This window comes from Salvelinus alpinus, chromosome 27 (assembly GCF_045679555.1).
Source record: "Salvelinus alpinus chromosome 27, SLU_Salpinus.1, whole genome shotgun sequence".
In the NCBI taxonomy this organism is placed as follows: domain Eukaryota; kingdom Metazoa; phylum Chordata; class Actinopteri; order Salmoniformes; family Salmonidae; genus Salvelinus; species Salvelinus alpinus.
In genome coordinates this window covers 12,556,207-12,570,977 of record NC_092112.1, presented here as the reverse complement: position 1 = coordinate 12,570,977, position 14,771 = coordinate 12,556,207, and the positions used below count along the sequence as shown (strand labels likewise).

Genomic DNA, 14,771 nt, shown 5'->3' with positions numbered 1-14,771 from the left:
CTGTGAGCAATGTGTCAATAATCAGTGATACTTGGGTGGTTTAAATTGTGCAGTTGGTTAACTGAATTCTTTACCAGGAACACTTAAATATTCAACATTGGGACCGGACCTGCAACCCTGTCTTCCATACAACCTTATAATATATTATAATATATTTTACCATTGCATAGAGACAAAGATCATTTCAATCCAGGTATAATTTATGTATTTATTGTCAACTAATCATCTGCTTATCACCTTCTTCCTCTTTTGAAGTAGGTCTATGTACAGTATATATATATATATCATTATATATACACACAGTAATTAAGCAACACACTTTTGCTACATTACACCGATATAGTTCCTCACTTGAGGCTGAATCACTGACAATGTGCTGCTGTGTGTACCTGGTTCTGCGTCTCCTCACAGCATGGTAGCATGCTACATAAAGCTATTAGTTAGTCATCTGAACCACCTCCTTTCTCCGTCTGTCTCTCCTAAATAGGCACAGTTAGGCTTCATGACAAGTGTTCATATGCACCAGTTCCTGCGTGCAGCTCCTGCGTGCCCCTTCCTGCCTGTTTATCGGTCTCCTCCTCCTCCTCCTCCTCCTCCCAGTGTGTTGTTGGAGATGAGACACCTGAACACCGAACCACAGAGTGAACAGAGAGCAGACTAAAGATTCATTCAAATGGAGAGAATAACCAGGTTTCCATCCAACATTTTTATGTGAGTAAAGTACATGTTGGATAAGCATCTGCTTTTGATTCCAACGGCGCTAGAATGTAGTTTTTGAAAAGTTTGTTTTAAGCCTATCCCAAACCTGAACCCTAACCTTAAAAATTCGGAGTTAATGTCTAAACGTATTCTTAAACACTTTGAAATTTGACGTTTGAAACTGCAAAATGGAGACGGGAGTTTTAAGCAGGGGTTGGAACCAAAATTATTTCACAATCATTTTGTTGTTTTTTTGGGTTCCTTTCCACTTTTCAGAACTGCAAAATAAAGTTCTGAACCTGTTTCGAACCTCTAAAAAAAGCAACCATTTATATCCTTCCTTTCTGTTCCTTTTAAAACCTCTGAAATATTTTTTTATTTTTACATTTACAGTGCATTCGGAATGTATTCAGACCCCTTGACTTTTTCCATATTTTGTTACGTTACAGCCTTGTTGTAAAAAAAGTTTTAATCAATCTACACTCAACACCCTATAATGACAAATCAAAAACAGGTTGATTTTTGCAAATGTATTTTTTTTTAAATACAGAAATATTACATTTACATAAGTATTCAGACTCTTTACTCAGTACTTTGTTGAAGCACCTTTGGCAGCGAATACACTCTCGAGTCCTCTTGAGTATGAAAACTACAAGCTTGGCACACCTGTATTTGGGGAGTTTCTCCCATTCTTCTCTGCAGATCCTCTCAAGTTCTGTCAGGTTGGATGGGGAGCGTCACTGCACAGCTATTTTCAGGTCTCTCCAGAGATGTTTGATCGGGTTCAAGTCCGGGTTCTGGCTGGGCCACTCAAGGACATTCAGAGACTTGTCCCGAAGCCACTCCTGCGTTATCTTGGTTGTGTGCTTAGGATCGTTGTCCTGTTGGAAGGTGAACCTTCGCCCCAGTCTGAGGTCCTGTCACGATCGTCAAAGGGAGAGAGAGAGGACCAAGGCGCAGCGTGTGAAAAATACATCTTCTCTTTATTTAGAAGAAGAAAAACTAAACAAAACAACAAATAGACGAACGTGAAGCTATAAATGACTAAGTGCAAAAACATGCAACACAGACATAGACATAGACAATTACCCACAAATGCATGATGCCTATGGCTGCCTTAAATATGGCTCCCAATCAGAGACAAATGAAAGACATCTGTCTCTGATTGAGAACCACTCAGGCAACCATAGACATACCTAGAAACATACACTCAACCATAGACATACCTAGAAACATTCACTCAACACAAACCCATACACTAAACCCAACACCCCCTTTACCATATAACCACCCAAAACACAAACATTCCCCATGTCACACCCTGACCTAACTAAAATAATAAAGAAAACAAAGAATACTAAGGCCAGCGCGTGACAGGTCCTGAGTGCTCTGGAGCAGGTTTTCATCAAGGATCTCTTTGTACTTTGCTCCATTCATCTTTCCCTCGATCCTGACTAGTCTCCCAGTCCCTGCTGCTGAACAATGTCCCCATAGCAGGATACTGCCACCACCGTGCTTCACCGTAGGGATGGTGCCAGGTTTCCTCCAGACGTGACGCTTGACATTCAGGCCAAACAGTTCAATCTTGGACTCTCAGACCAGAGAATCTTGTTTCTCATGATCAGAGTCTCCTTTAGGTGCCTTTGGGCAAACTCCAAGCGGGCTATGAGCCTTATACTGAGGAGTGGCTTCCGTCTGGCCATTCTACCATAAAGGCCTGATTGGTGGAGTACTGCAGAAATGGTTGTCCTTCTGGAAGGTTCTCCCATCTCCACATAGGAACTCTGGAAATCTGTCAAAGTGACCATCGGGTTCTTGGTCACCTTCCTGAGCAAGGCCCTTCTCCCCCGATTGCTCAGTATGGCCGGGCGGCCAGCTCTAGGAAGAGTCTTGGTGGTTCCAAACTTCTTCCATTTAAGAATGATGGAGGCCACTGTGTTCTTTGGGACCTTCAATGCTGCACACATTTTTTGGTACTCTTCTCCAGATACTGTATGTGCCTCGACACAATCCTGTCTCGGAGCTCTACGACAATTTCTTTGACCTCATGGCTTGGTTTTTCACTGACATGCACTGTCAACTAAGAGACCTTATATAGACAGGTGTGTGCCTTTCCAAATCATATCCAATCAATTGAATTTACCACAGGTGGACTCCAATCAATTTGTAGAAACATCTCAAGGGTGATCAGTGGAAACAGGATCCACCTGAGCTCAATTTCAAGCCTCATAGCAAAGGGTCTGAATACTTATGTGAATATGTTAATAAAAAATTATTATACATTTTCAAAAAAACTTTATTTTCTTTGTCATTATGGGGTATTGTGATGTCATTATGGGGTATTGTGATGTCATTATGGTGTAGATTGATGAGGACATTTTTTTTTAACTCAATTTTAGAATAAGGCTGTAAAGTAACCAAATGTGGAAAAAGTCAAGGGATCTGAATACTTTCTGAATGCACAGTAAATTACTAAAATGTGAATGGATCAACAACCCTTTCAAATGAACGAGAGACATAAAACACGACCTATGAATTATCATTATAGAAATATCTCTCAATAAAAACTATGACTCACAAGGCCTTGCTAGTGAGGTGCCACTTCACCTTTACAAAAGGACCCAGATAAAAGAGCTATGGTGAAAGCCTATTATTATTACTACTATTATACAAGTGAATGGTATTTGGGTATTACATAATATAGTATTGAACAGTCAGGGGTTGGAACCGGTTCAGGGAACAGAACGGAAGTCATCTATACTGTTCCGGAACAAAATCGTTATTTTCAAAGCTTAGAAACCGGTTAATAACGTTCTTTTAAAAATCCGGGCCATTTGTTTTTTCAGTCCCACAGAAAAAGCACAAAAAAATTTAATTAGAGAAGAATGGATTAACTTTTTCAATGCTAGTTAAGGATGCTATAGTTATCACGTTTCACATTGGATTTATTAACTACAGAAATGTAAGACGTGTTTTTAATTCTGGTGCCGCTCTGCACACACAAGTTTGTTAGCTAGCTAGCTAGCTCTGGTCCAACCATAGAGAATGATAGAGGTCTCTAGTGGCCAAAAGGCCTTTTTTAGCATGGTCAGCGCCACTGAGGGCTTCCACCATGCTTACGCCATTTTAAGAGTAGTCAAAGTAGTCAACTGGCTGGGAATTCCTACGGGTTGTAGCCTTAATGGCGCAAAGATTATGCTTTCATCGGTGTTGAATCCTTACTTGCCTAGCAGTAGCAGCACCAAGTTAGCCCTAAAAATGGCCGGCATGTATAGCTAAGAGGTCGGTCTTTTCAGGTCAAACTTGCCAAGGGTGGATGCAGCTTGGACTTTGTCCCAAATACAATGCTTTTAGTTTTTTAAATATTTAGGACTAACTTATTACTTTCCACCCACTCTGAAACTAACTGCAACACTTTGTTAAGTGTTGCGGTCATTTCAATCGCTGTAGTAGCTGACATGTATATTGTTGAGTCATCCCCATACATAAACAAACTGGCTTTACTCATGTCATTAGTAAAGATTGAAAAAGTAAGGGGCCTAGACAGCTGCCCTGAGGAATTCCTCATTCTACCTGGATTATGTTGGAGAGGCTTCCATTAAAGAACACCCTCTGTTAGACAGGTAACTCTTTATCCACAATATAGAAAGGGGTGTAAAGCCATAACACATATGTTTTCCCAGTAGCAGACTATGATCGATAATGTCAAAAGCCGCACTAAAGTCTAACAAAACAGCCCCCAAAATATTTTTATCATCAATTTCTCACAGCCAATCATCAGTCATTTGTATAAGTGCTGTGCTTGTTGAATGTCCTTCTCTATAAGCATGCTGAAAGTTTGTTGTCAATTTGTTTACTGTAAAATAGAAACATTTTCCAAAAGTTTACTAAGGGTTGGTAACAGGCTGATTGGTCGGCTATTTGAGCCAGTAAAAGGGCCTTTACTATTCTTAGGTAGAGGAATAACTGTTGCTTCCCTCCGGGACTGAGGGCACACACTTTATAGTAGGCTGAAATTAAAATATGGCAAATAGCAGTGGCAATATCGTCCGCTATTATCCTCAGTAATTTTCCATCCAAGTTGTCAGACACCGGTGGCTTTTCATTGTTGATAGACAACAATAATTATTTCACCTCTTCCACACTCACTTTACAGAATTCAAAATTACAATGCTTGTCTTTCATAATTTGGTCAGATATACTTGGATGTGTATGTAGTGTCAGCGTTTGTTGCTGGCATGTCATGCCTAAGTTTGCTAATCTTGCCAAAGAGGGCCTCCCGGGTGGCGCAGTGGTCTAGAGCACTGCATCGCAGTGCTATGCTGCGCCACCAGAGTCTGGGTTCGCGCCCAGGCTCTGTCGCAGCCGGCCGCGACCGGGAGGTCCGTGGGGCGACGCACAATTGGCTTAGCGTCGTCCGGGTTAGGGAGGGTTTGGCCGGTAGGGATATCCTTGTCTCATCGCGCTCCAGCGACTCCTGTGGCGGGCCGGGCGCAGTGCGCGCTAACCGAGGGGGGCGGGTGCACGGTGTTTCCTCCGACAAATTGGTGCGGCTGGCTTCCGGGTTGGAGGCGCGCTGTGTTAAGAAGCAGTGCGGCTAGGTTGGGTTGTGCTTCGGAGGACGCATGACTTTCGACCTTCGTCTCTCCCGAGCCCGTACGGGAGTTGTAGCGATGAGACAAGATAGTAATTACTAGCGATTGGATACCACGAAAAAATTGGGGAGAAAAGGGGATAAAAATTTTAAAAAAGAAAAAAATATATATATATATATATAATCTTGCCAAAGAAAAGATTATTAAAGTAGTTGGCAATATCAGTTGGTTTTGTGATGAATGAGCCATTTCATTCAATGAATGATGGAGCTGAGTTTGCTTTTCTTCCCCCAACATTTAATTTAAGGTGCTACAAAGTTTTGTACTATATCATTCTTTATGTCCTTTATCTTTGTTTCATAGTTTAGTTATTTTTATTTAGTTTAGTCACATCATTTCTCAATTTGCAATATGTTAGCCAATCGTTTGTGCAGCCAGACTTATTTGCCATTCCTTTTGCCTCATCCCTCTCAACCATACAATTTTTTAATTCCTCATCAATCCACAGGGACTTAACAGTTTTTACAGTCATTTTCTTAATGGGTGCATACTTATTAGTAACTGGAATAAAATCTGCAGGAATGAAGATCTGCAGAGAATGGGAGAAAGTCCCAAAATACAGTTGTGCCAAGCTTGAGGCGTCATACCCAAGGCTGTAATTACTGGTATAGGTGCTTCAACAAAATACTTATTTTAAATGTATTCCGTAGTTTTTTTCTACATTTGAAAAAAATATATCGAAAAAACAGTTTTTGCTTTGTAATTATGGGGTATTGTGCGTAGATTGATGAGGGAATAAAAAACTATTGAATTAATTTTAGAATAAGTCTGATGTAACAAGATGTAGAAAATGTGAAGGGGTCTGAATACTTTCCAAATGCACTGTATACTGAACAAAAATATAAACGCAACATGTAAAGTGTTGGTCCCATGTTTCATGAGCTGAAATAAAAGATCACATACATTTTCCATATGCACAAAAAGCATATTTATCTCAAATTCTGTGCACAAATGTGTTTACATCCCTGTTAGTGAGCATTACTCCTTTGCCAAGATAATCCATCCACCTGACAGGTGTGGCATATCAAGAAGCTGATTAAACAGCATGATCATTACACAGATGCACCTTGTGTTGGGGACAATAAAAGGCCACTCTAAAATGTGCAGTTTTGTCACACAACACAATACCCCAGATGTCTCAAGTTTTGAGGGAGCGTGCAATTGGCATACTGACTGCAGGAATGCCCACCAGAGCTGTTGCCAGATAATTTAATTTCTCTACCATAGGCCACCTCCAACGTCCTTTTAGAGAATTTGGCAGTACGTCCAACCGGTCTCACAACCTCAGCTCACATGTAACCACGCCTGCCCAGGACCTCCACATCCGGCTTCTTCACCTGTGGGATCGTCTGAGGGGTTGCTGAAGAATATTTCTGTCTGTAATGAAAGCACTTTTGTGGTAAAAAACTGTCTGGGCCTTGCTCTCTAAATTGGCTGGGCCTGGCTCTCCTCTGGGTGGGCCTATGCCCTCTCAGGCCCATCCATTGCTGTGCCCTTGCCCGGTCATAGACTAGGGCCTGATTTAATTTATTTAAATTGACTGATTTACTTTTATAAACTGTAACTCAGTAAAATCTTTATTGTTGCGTTTATAATTGTGTTCAGTAACATACGCTCTTATCCAGAGCGACTTACAGATAGTGCATCCATCACAACCACACAGTCATAGTAAGTAAATGTGTCACGCCCTGACCTTAGAGAGACTTTTATTCTCAAATTGGGTTAGGTCGGGGTGTGACTAGGGTGGGTACTCTAGTTTTGTTATTTCTATGTTGGCCTGGTATGGTTCCCAATCAGAGGAAGCTGTCTATCGTTGTCTCTGATTGGGGATCATATTTAGGCAGCCTTTTACCCACTGGGTTTTTGTGGGATCTTGTTTGTGTATAGTTGCCTTGAGCACTGCATAGCTTCACGTTCATTTTGTTATTTATTGTTTTTTTGCCGGTTCACGTAATAAAGATGATGAACCGAAACCACGCTGCATTTTGGTCCGATTCTTACAACGTTCGTGACTAAATGTTTTCTTAATGAAGTAGCTATCAGCAGAGTTAATGCTGGTAACAAAAGACAAGTGCGATTGCTAGTTCAAAAGAAGGTGGACATTTCCTCTCTCAATATTTCCTGTCACTTAATATTAAAGTGTTTTAAATCGAAAAGAAAATACATCTTGAATTATCTCATTCACAGAGATACATCGCTCTATTGATTTATGTCTATGGATCGAATCAATATCACATTGTGTAACCTTGTGATTTCTGTGTGTATTCATTGATAGCAGGTGGACTGCATGTGGGTGACTCTAAACAGCTACAGTTTCTCTTTAGCTAAAAATAAATCGTACCTTTTCTGTTGTACTGTAGCTTTCTGAAGAGAAAGCACAGCGTATAGGCACATTCACACGTGTTCTGCTGTATGTTACACCCTGATGAAGACACTGATGTGGAAACGTTGGTGGGTCATCTAATAAATTACTGGGAGTTTATATAGCATGTTTATTTAGTATAGCCTACAGCCTGGCTATAATACAACACAACACAGTGAGCTCCAATAGCATTGGGACAGTGACACATTTGTTGTTGTTTTGGCTCTGTGCTCCAGCACTTTGGATTTGAAATGATACAATGACTATGAGGTTAAAGTGCAGACTGTCAGCTTTAATTTGAAGAGGTTTTCATCCATATCTGGTGAACCGTTTAGAAATTACAGGACTTTTTGTACCTAGTCCCCCCATTTTAGGGGACCAAAAGGTATAGGGACAAATTCACTTATGTGTATTAAAAAGTAGTAAAAAGTTACATATTTGGTCCCATATTCCTAGCACACAATGATTATCTCATACAAATTTGTTGGATGCATTTGCTGTTTGTTTAGGTTGTGTTTCAGATTGTTTTCTGCCCAATAGAAATTAATGGTAAATAACGCATTTTATCATTTTGGAGTCACTTTTATTTCACTCATCATTATTCATTCAGTATTATCCGCAATCATGGTAGCATCCACATTAATGTAGATGTGTTTAGAAACATATTCTTATCTTTAGCCCAGACAGGCCCAAGTCCATCCCTGTGTGTCTTACCCTTTAGTTTATAACATAGATTTCTGGCCAGTGTTGCTGCTGTCCTTCAGGTGTGTCCTGAAGAACTCCTGGACCCTCCTCCACAGGTCCAGCTGAGCCTCATGGTGGGCTTTAACTTCCCCCCAAACACCACCACTTTACCCGCCGCAGAGTGGAAACCAGACGGGCAGTGGGGCATGTAGGGCACCTCCAGGAAATGACCGGCCCTGGGGTACGTCACCACCTCAAAGTTCTCTTTCCCATGATGCCTCAGCCGGGCGGCGGCCTGCTGGGCAAAGAGACAACTGTTCCAGTTCCTGTCGTCCTCGGAGACGGCGAAGAGGAACCTAGAACTGGAACGTTCTATTGGGATCAAAGAACCGCGGTTCCCCTCAGTATCTGGGTCCGGAATGGTGTCTCGGACGTCGACGTGGCCAGACGGTAAGAGGGTGATGTTCTCTAGGATAGGCATGAGGGGAGGGATGACGAGGTCTTTGTAGTGCAGTGGCGTCATGATATTAGCGTTGCTGCCGTTGATCCAGACTGTGGCTGAGATGCCAGAGAGAAAAGAAGCCATGGACAGAGCCAGGTCGCCACTCTTCGAGATGGACAGGATTCCTATTCCTGGACCCTGGACCTAGAGGAAAATACAATGGTTTGCCAAGAGACTTAAAATCATTACAGACAATCAAGGTAAACTGGTTTTGACAAATCAATAAATAGATAGTTAAAATTGAACACATAAAGAGCATTGTTATGGGTTGTGCCATTGTTATGAATTGTGCTGTTCTGTTGATATGTATAGAGGAGGGCTGATCCCATTTAGTCGACTGGTCGATAGGCTGTTGGTCGACCGAGATTTCTTTAGTCGAGCAGTAGCAAACAAAATAAATACAAAAATTTATATATTTTAAATCATGTTGACCAAGCCACCTGTCTGGTTCACGCCTGTCTGAGTGGACTGATCCATTGTGGAGGCCATTAGGATGGAACAGCCCATCAGTCTATGTGCTACTGAAATTGTATATGGTTATATTATGTAAGAACAATGGTGGCAACACAAATAAAATGTATATTATTTTATAACAAATGCGCTTTCTCCCACGATGGATAGCGGTCGCTGTTCACGGTTCTGAAACACACTAGTGCGCTGTTGAATTGGCACCTTTTCCTAGACCATGTTGCTATGTGCATAATAGCAACGTTAGCCAGCATATTGGTGTTGAGAACAATGCAGCGGAGGTGTAACAGTTTAACTTTATTCCGTCCCCTCGCCCCGGGCGCGAACCAGGGACCTTCTGCACCACATCAACAACAGTCACTCACGAAGCGTCGTTACCCATCGCTCCACAAAGGCCGCGGCCCTTGCAGAGCAAGGGGAACCACTACTTCAAGGTTTCGGAGCAAGTGACGTCACCGACTGAAAGGCTGCTAGCGCGCACCACCGCTACCTAGCTAGCCATTTCACATCGGTTACAGAGGCAGCAGCGGAGTTAAGAGATGAGAAAACCACCCTTGCCTTATTGTCTAAGAAAAGTGAGGAAACCCAAACTTAGTTCTATAAATCAATAGCCTAATTGTTAAATGTGCCTGGCTTTATAAATCATCAATATATCTACAGAAATAAAACAGATCCTGCTTCTGTTGCCTGATCGACAGTTTGGCCGATAGCCTACGGATTCGGTGAGCACCAAGCTTCACGCAACAATTTCACAAATTCAGCTGTTTTTAAATCTTTACTATGTTGTAATAAAGGTTTTACACTTTTTTTCCCCGTTAGACCAGCCTCTCTGATATTATTTCTAATTTATTTAGTGTTGTTTACACTGTTCCAAATTGTCAAAAAAATATAAAAATTAATAACCCTCCTTTTTCCTTGAACTCCTCCTTTATTACTATTATTATGATCATCATTATAATAATAGGTAATGTCATTATCATTAGTAGACTTAGTATAGCAGCCTTGTTGTATAACCACCATCGAGCTGTAGGCCTGAGAGAGCATCCTGTTTAGTCTGAATAACGTAACTTATTAAGGCCTATATTTGAAAACTTACATAGGCTACTCTATCAATAAATCATTTATTCGTTCATGTAATCAAACAGCATACGAGTCATTCATGATGTGAAATGCAATCAAGCATTTTAGTTCTTTTAAAATAATGCGACCATTGACTAATTCGCTTGAACAAAAAAAAAATAGGCACACATAACAAGCAGTGCTTGTTCCTTAATTATTTTGCATGATCTCCAGTATTTTCCACAACTAGTCAAATTCATTCCACACATCTAACTTCCCCTTAACCTCCCGCGCAACCATAAAACAGGAGGAGAGAGAGACAACGGGTGCTAGTCACACAGTCACTCGCTGTCTTCTTCTTTTTTTTTAACAACGCAGAAAGTCTGACCCAGGCGGCACAATCAAATCAATTGCGGTCAGACTCCCTCTAGTCATTTGTGTATCTTAATTATTTCAAACAGTTCGCTTAAAGCATCAGAAGAGCTCAGCGCATATAGTTGATTTGATTAAATAACATTGGATGTGTCTATACAGTTGAAGTCAGAAGTTTACATACACCTTAGCCAAATACATTTAAACTCAGTTTTTCACAATTCCTGACATTTAATCCTAGTTCCTGTCTTAGGTCAGTTAGGATCACCACTTCTTTTTAAGAATGAGAAATGTCAGAATAATAGTTGAGAGAATGATTTATTTCAGCTTTTATTTCTTTCATCACATTCCCAGTGGGTCAGGAGTTTACATACACTCAATTAGTATTTGGTAGCGTTGCCTTTAAATTGTTTAACTTGGGTCAAACGTTTCAAGGTAGCCTTCCACAAGCTTCGCACAATAAGTCAGATGAATTTTGGCCCATTCCTCCTGACAGAGATGGTGTAACTGAGTCAGGTTTGTAGACCTCCTTGCTCACATGCTTTTTCAGTTCTGCCTACAAATTTTCTATAGGATTGAGGTCAGGGCTTTGTGATGGCCACTCCAATATCTTGACTTTGTTGTCCTTAAGCCATTTTGCCACAACTTTGGAAGTATGCTTGGGGTTATTGTGCATTTGGAAGACCCGTTTGCGACCAAGCTTTAACTTCCTGACTGATGTCTTGAGATGTTGCTTCAATTTATCCACATAATTTTCCCTCCTCATGATGCCATCTGTTTTGTGAAGTGCACCAGTCCCTCCTGCAGCAAAGCACCCCCACAACATGATGCTGCCACTCCTGTGCTTCACGGTTGGGGTGGTGTTCTTCGGCTTGCAAGCCTCCCCCTTTTTCCTCCAAATATAACGATGGTCATTATGGCCAAACAGTTAGATTTTTGTTTCGTCAGACGAGAGGACATTTCTCCAAAAAGTACGATCTTTGTCCCCATGTGCAGTTGCAAACCAGTCTCGCTTTTTTATGGCGGTTTTGGAGCAGTGGCTTCTTCCTTGCTGAGCGGCCTTTCAGGTTATGTCAATATAGGACTCATTTTACTGTGGATATAGATACCTTTGTACCTGTTTCCTCCAGCATCTTCACAAGGTCCTTTGCTGTTGTTCTGGGATTGATTTGCACTTTTCGCACCAAAGTACGTTCATCTCTAGGAGACAGAACGCATCTCCTTCCTGAGCTTTTTGACGGCTGCGTGGTCCCATGGTGTTTATACTTGCGTACTATTGTTTGTACAGATGAACGTGGTACCTTCAGGCATTTGGAAATTGCACCCAAGGATGAACCAGACTTGTGGAGGTTTATCATTTTTTTCCTGAGGTCTTGGCAGATTTCTTTTGATTTTCACATGATGCCAAGCAAAGAGGCACTGAGTTTGAAGGTAGGCCTTGAAATACATCCACAGGTACACCTCCAATTGACTCAAATTGTGTCAATTAGCCTATCAGAAGCTTCTAAAGCCATGACATTTTCTAGAATTTTACAAGCTGTTTAAAGGCACATTCAACTTAGTGTATGTAAACTTCTGACCCACTGGAATTGTGATACAGTGAATTATAAAACTTTTTTATAAAACAATTGTTTAAATTGTCTTTAAACAATTGTTCGGAAAATTACTTGTGTCATGCACAAAGGAAATGTCCTAAACGACTTGCCAAAACTATAGTTTGTTAACAAGAAATTTGTGGAGTGGTTGAAAAATGAGTTTTAATGACTCCAACCTAAGTGTATGTAAACTTCCGACTTCAACTGTATATGGAAAATCTATTGGTTGAAAGAACAGACGATTCTTGGTCGACGTAGATTTTTTGGGGGGTAGGGACAGCCCTAATGTAGAGTAAACAACAGCCACTAGATGGCAGCTTTTACACAGCTAACAAAATATACAAGTTCAGTGAGAGGAACCTCAAGGTGATATTTTCTTCTAATGGAACAAATGGCCCGTCTCCTCAGAGTAAGAGTGCTGGGCTGGGTTTCCTAAAAGCATCGTAGCACTAAGAACATATTTTGTCCGTTGTAATTCCATTGAAACTAAATGATTTTAGTACAACGCTGCTTTTGGGAAACCCAGCCCTGGACATTACGAGCCTGATCACCACTTCTACACCCAGCCCTGGACATTACATGGACATGACGAGCCTGATCACCACTTCTACACCCAGCCCTGGACATTACATGGACATGACGAGCCTGATCACCACTTCTACACCCAGCCCTGGACATTACATGGACATGACGAGCCTGATCACCACTTCTACACCCAGCCCTGGACATTACATGGACATGACGAGCCTGATCACTACTTCTACACCCAGCCCTGGACATTACATGGACATGACGAGCCTGATCACCACTTCTACACCCAGCCCTGGACATTACATGGACATGACTAGCCTGATCACCTGCTCTTCTTCCTCCACTAACCTGTGGCTGTCTCCTCAGGAATGTAATGGCCTCTTCAAAGTACTCCAGGTCAAAGTGTGCAGGAACGTTTCTGGACATGTCCTGGTAGCCGTAGTAGGCCAGCGCCAGAACCACGAATCCTTTGTTAGCCAGCAGACTGGCCCGGACCTCTGAAAGACCTCCACCCAGAATTTACACATCTAGTACCCCAGGAAATGGACCCTGACCTAAGGAGGGGGGGGGGGGTATAGGTTTCTGTTGGTTTCTGGCATGACTACCTATATAATACCTATGCAATGCAAAGTTGGCCTCGTCTAATACAAAGGCCTATGGAACATCTAACATTGTCATTTGTTATTTTCTCAGAACTCACACCACCACATTGGCACAATTAAATCATAATTAATATTGGCCCTTTGGTTTAACAAAAACATGGAGGTGTAGGCCTACAGTATATACAATCAATGGATTTCCATTTCCTTATAGCAATGTTTATTAATACTGGTCCTGTGGACACAAAAATACAATTTCCCACTTGAGAGCAGTTTGAATGGCCTAAATTACTAACCGGGTGATAGAAAGAGGACCGCCCGAATTCTTCCTTCTTTCAAGCCCAACGGTATCCTCCTCGCCCCCTCTGTCATGAACCGCCTCTCGTTGGTCGCTGTGGCCAAGAGCTCACCTGTATCCCCATGCAGAACATCTATATTCACCATAATTGAACCCAACACATTATTTTTTAACATTTTGCTGTGTGGAGTCTCGGGCGCCATGGCCCAAAACAAGCCCATGGGTTCAACTCCCGTGTAACTGCCGCCAAGAGAAGGAGAGCGGGAAAGGTCCACTTGTCCTGTAGCACCTGCCTTATACACGAAGGAAGCTCTGAAGATGACCCCTTTATCGTCCCGGAGGTTGGACCTTAACTCCACTTTCTGGTACGGAGATAGTCCATCTACCTGCACGTGTAGTGGCTCGTCGAAGAAACAGCGAGGGCTGGGGAGAAGCCTAAAACGAACCTGTTGCGAACTGGACACCATTGTTGTTTTGTGAACCCGTAGAAACCAGGGCGGCGTTCGTTTTTACGCTCTGACACGTTCAATTGAACGGAATGTTGCTGTACTGTACGACCAGTTGAAAAGCGGGGAGAGGTTGTTTGTTTGGGACCACTTATTTTTCTTCTTCTTCATCGTCAAGGTTTTATAGCAGAATACACCAATTGTTGTGTATTGCTGCCATCTACTGCACTGGGAACACTGCGGTCCACACTCAAAGTAGACAGCCCTCGGCCCTAAACCCTCAGCTCTTGAATTACGTTTTACATCGTCACATCCGAGTGTATCTTAAATGTTGTTTTTTCTATTTAAATTAAAATGTATTATTGTTAACAACATACACACATTTATAATTATAGCAGCTTTGTTGTTGGTAGAGTATTGAATTGCCTTAAAATATAGTTACATTTATTTTTGTAAGGTAAGAAAAGTTTACATTTGTGAATATGAAATGTGTCCCCCCCA

The 14,771-nt window shown here is 41.7% G+C and overlaps 1 pseudogene; it reads right to left on the bottom strand.

Moving 5' to 3' along the window:
* Positions 1-7,916: 7,916 nt before the first annotated feature.
* Positions 7,917-14,548, bottom strand: LOC139555975 (acyl-coenzyme A thioesterase 1-like; annotated as a pseudogene).
* Between the last annotated feature and the right edge of the window lie 223 nt (positions 14,549-14,771).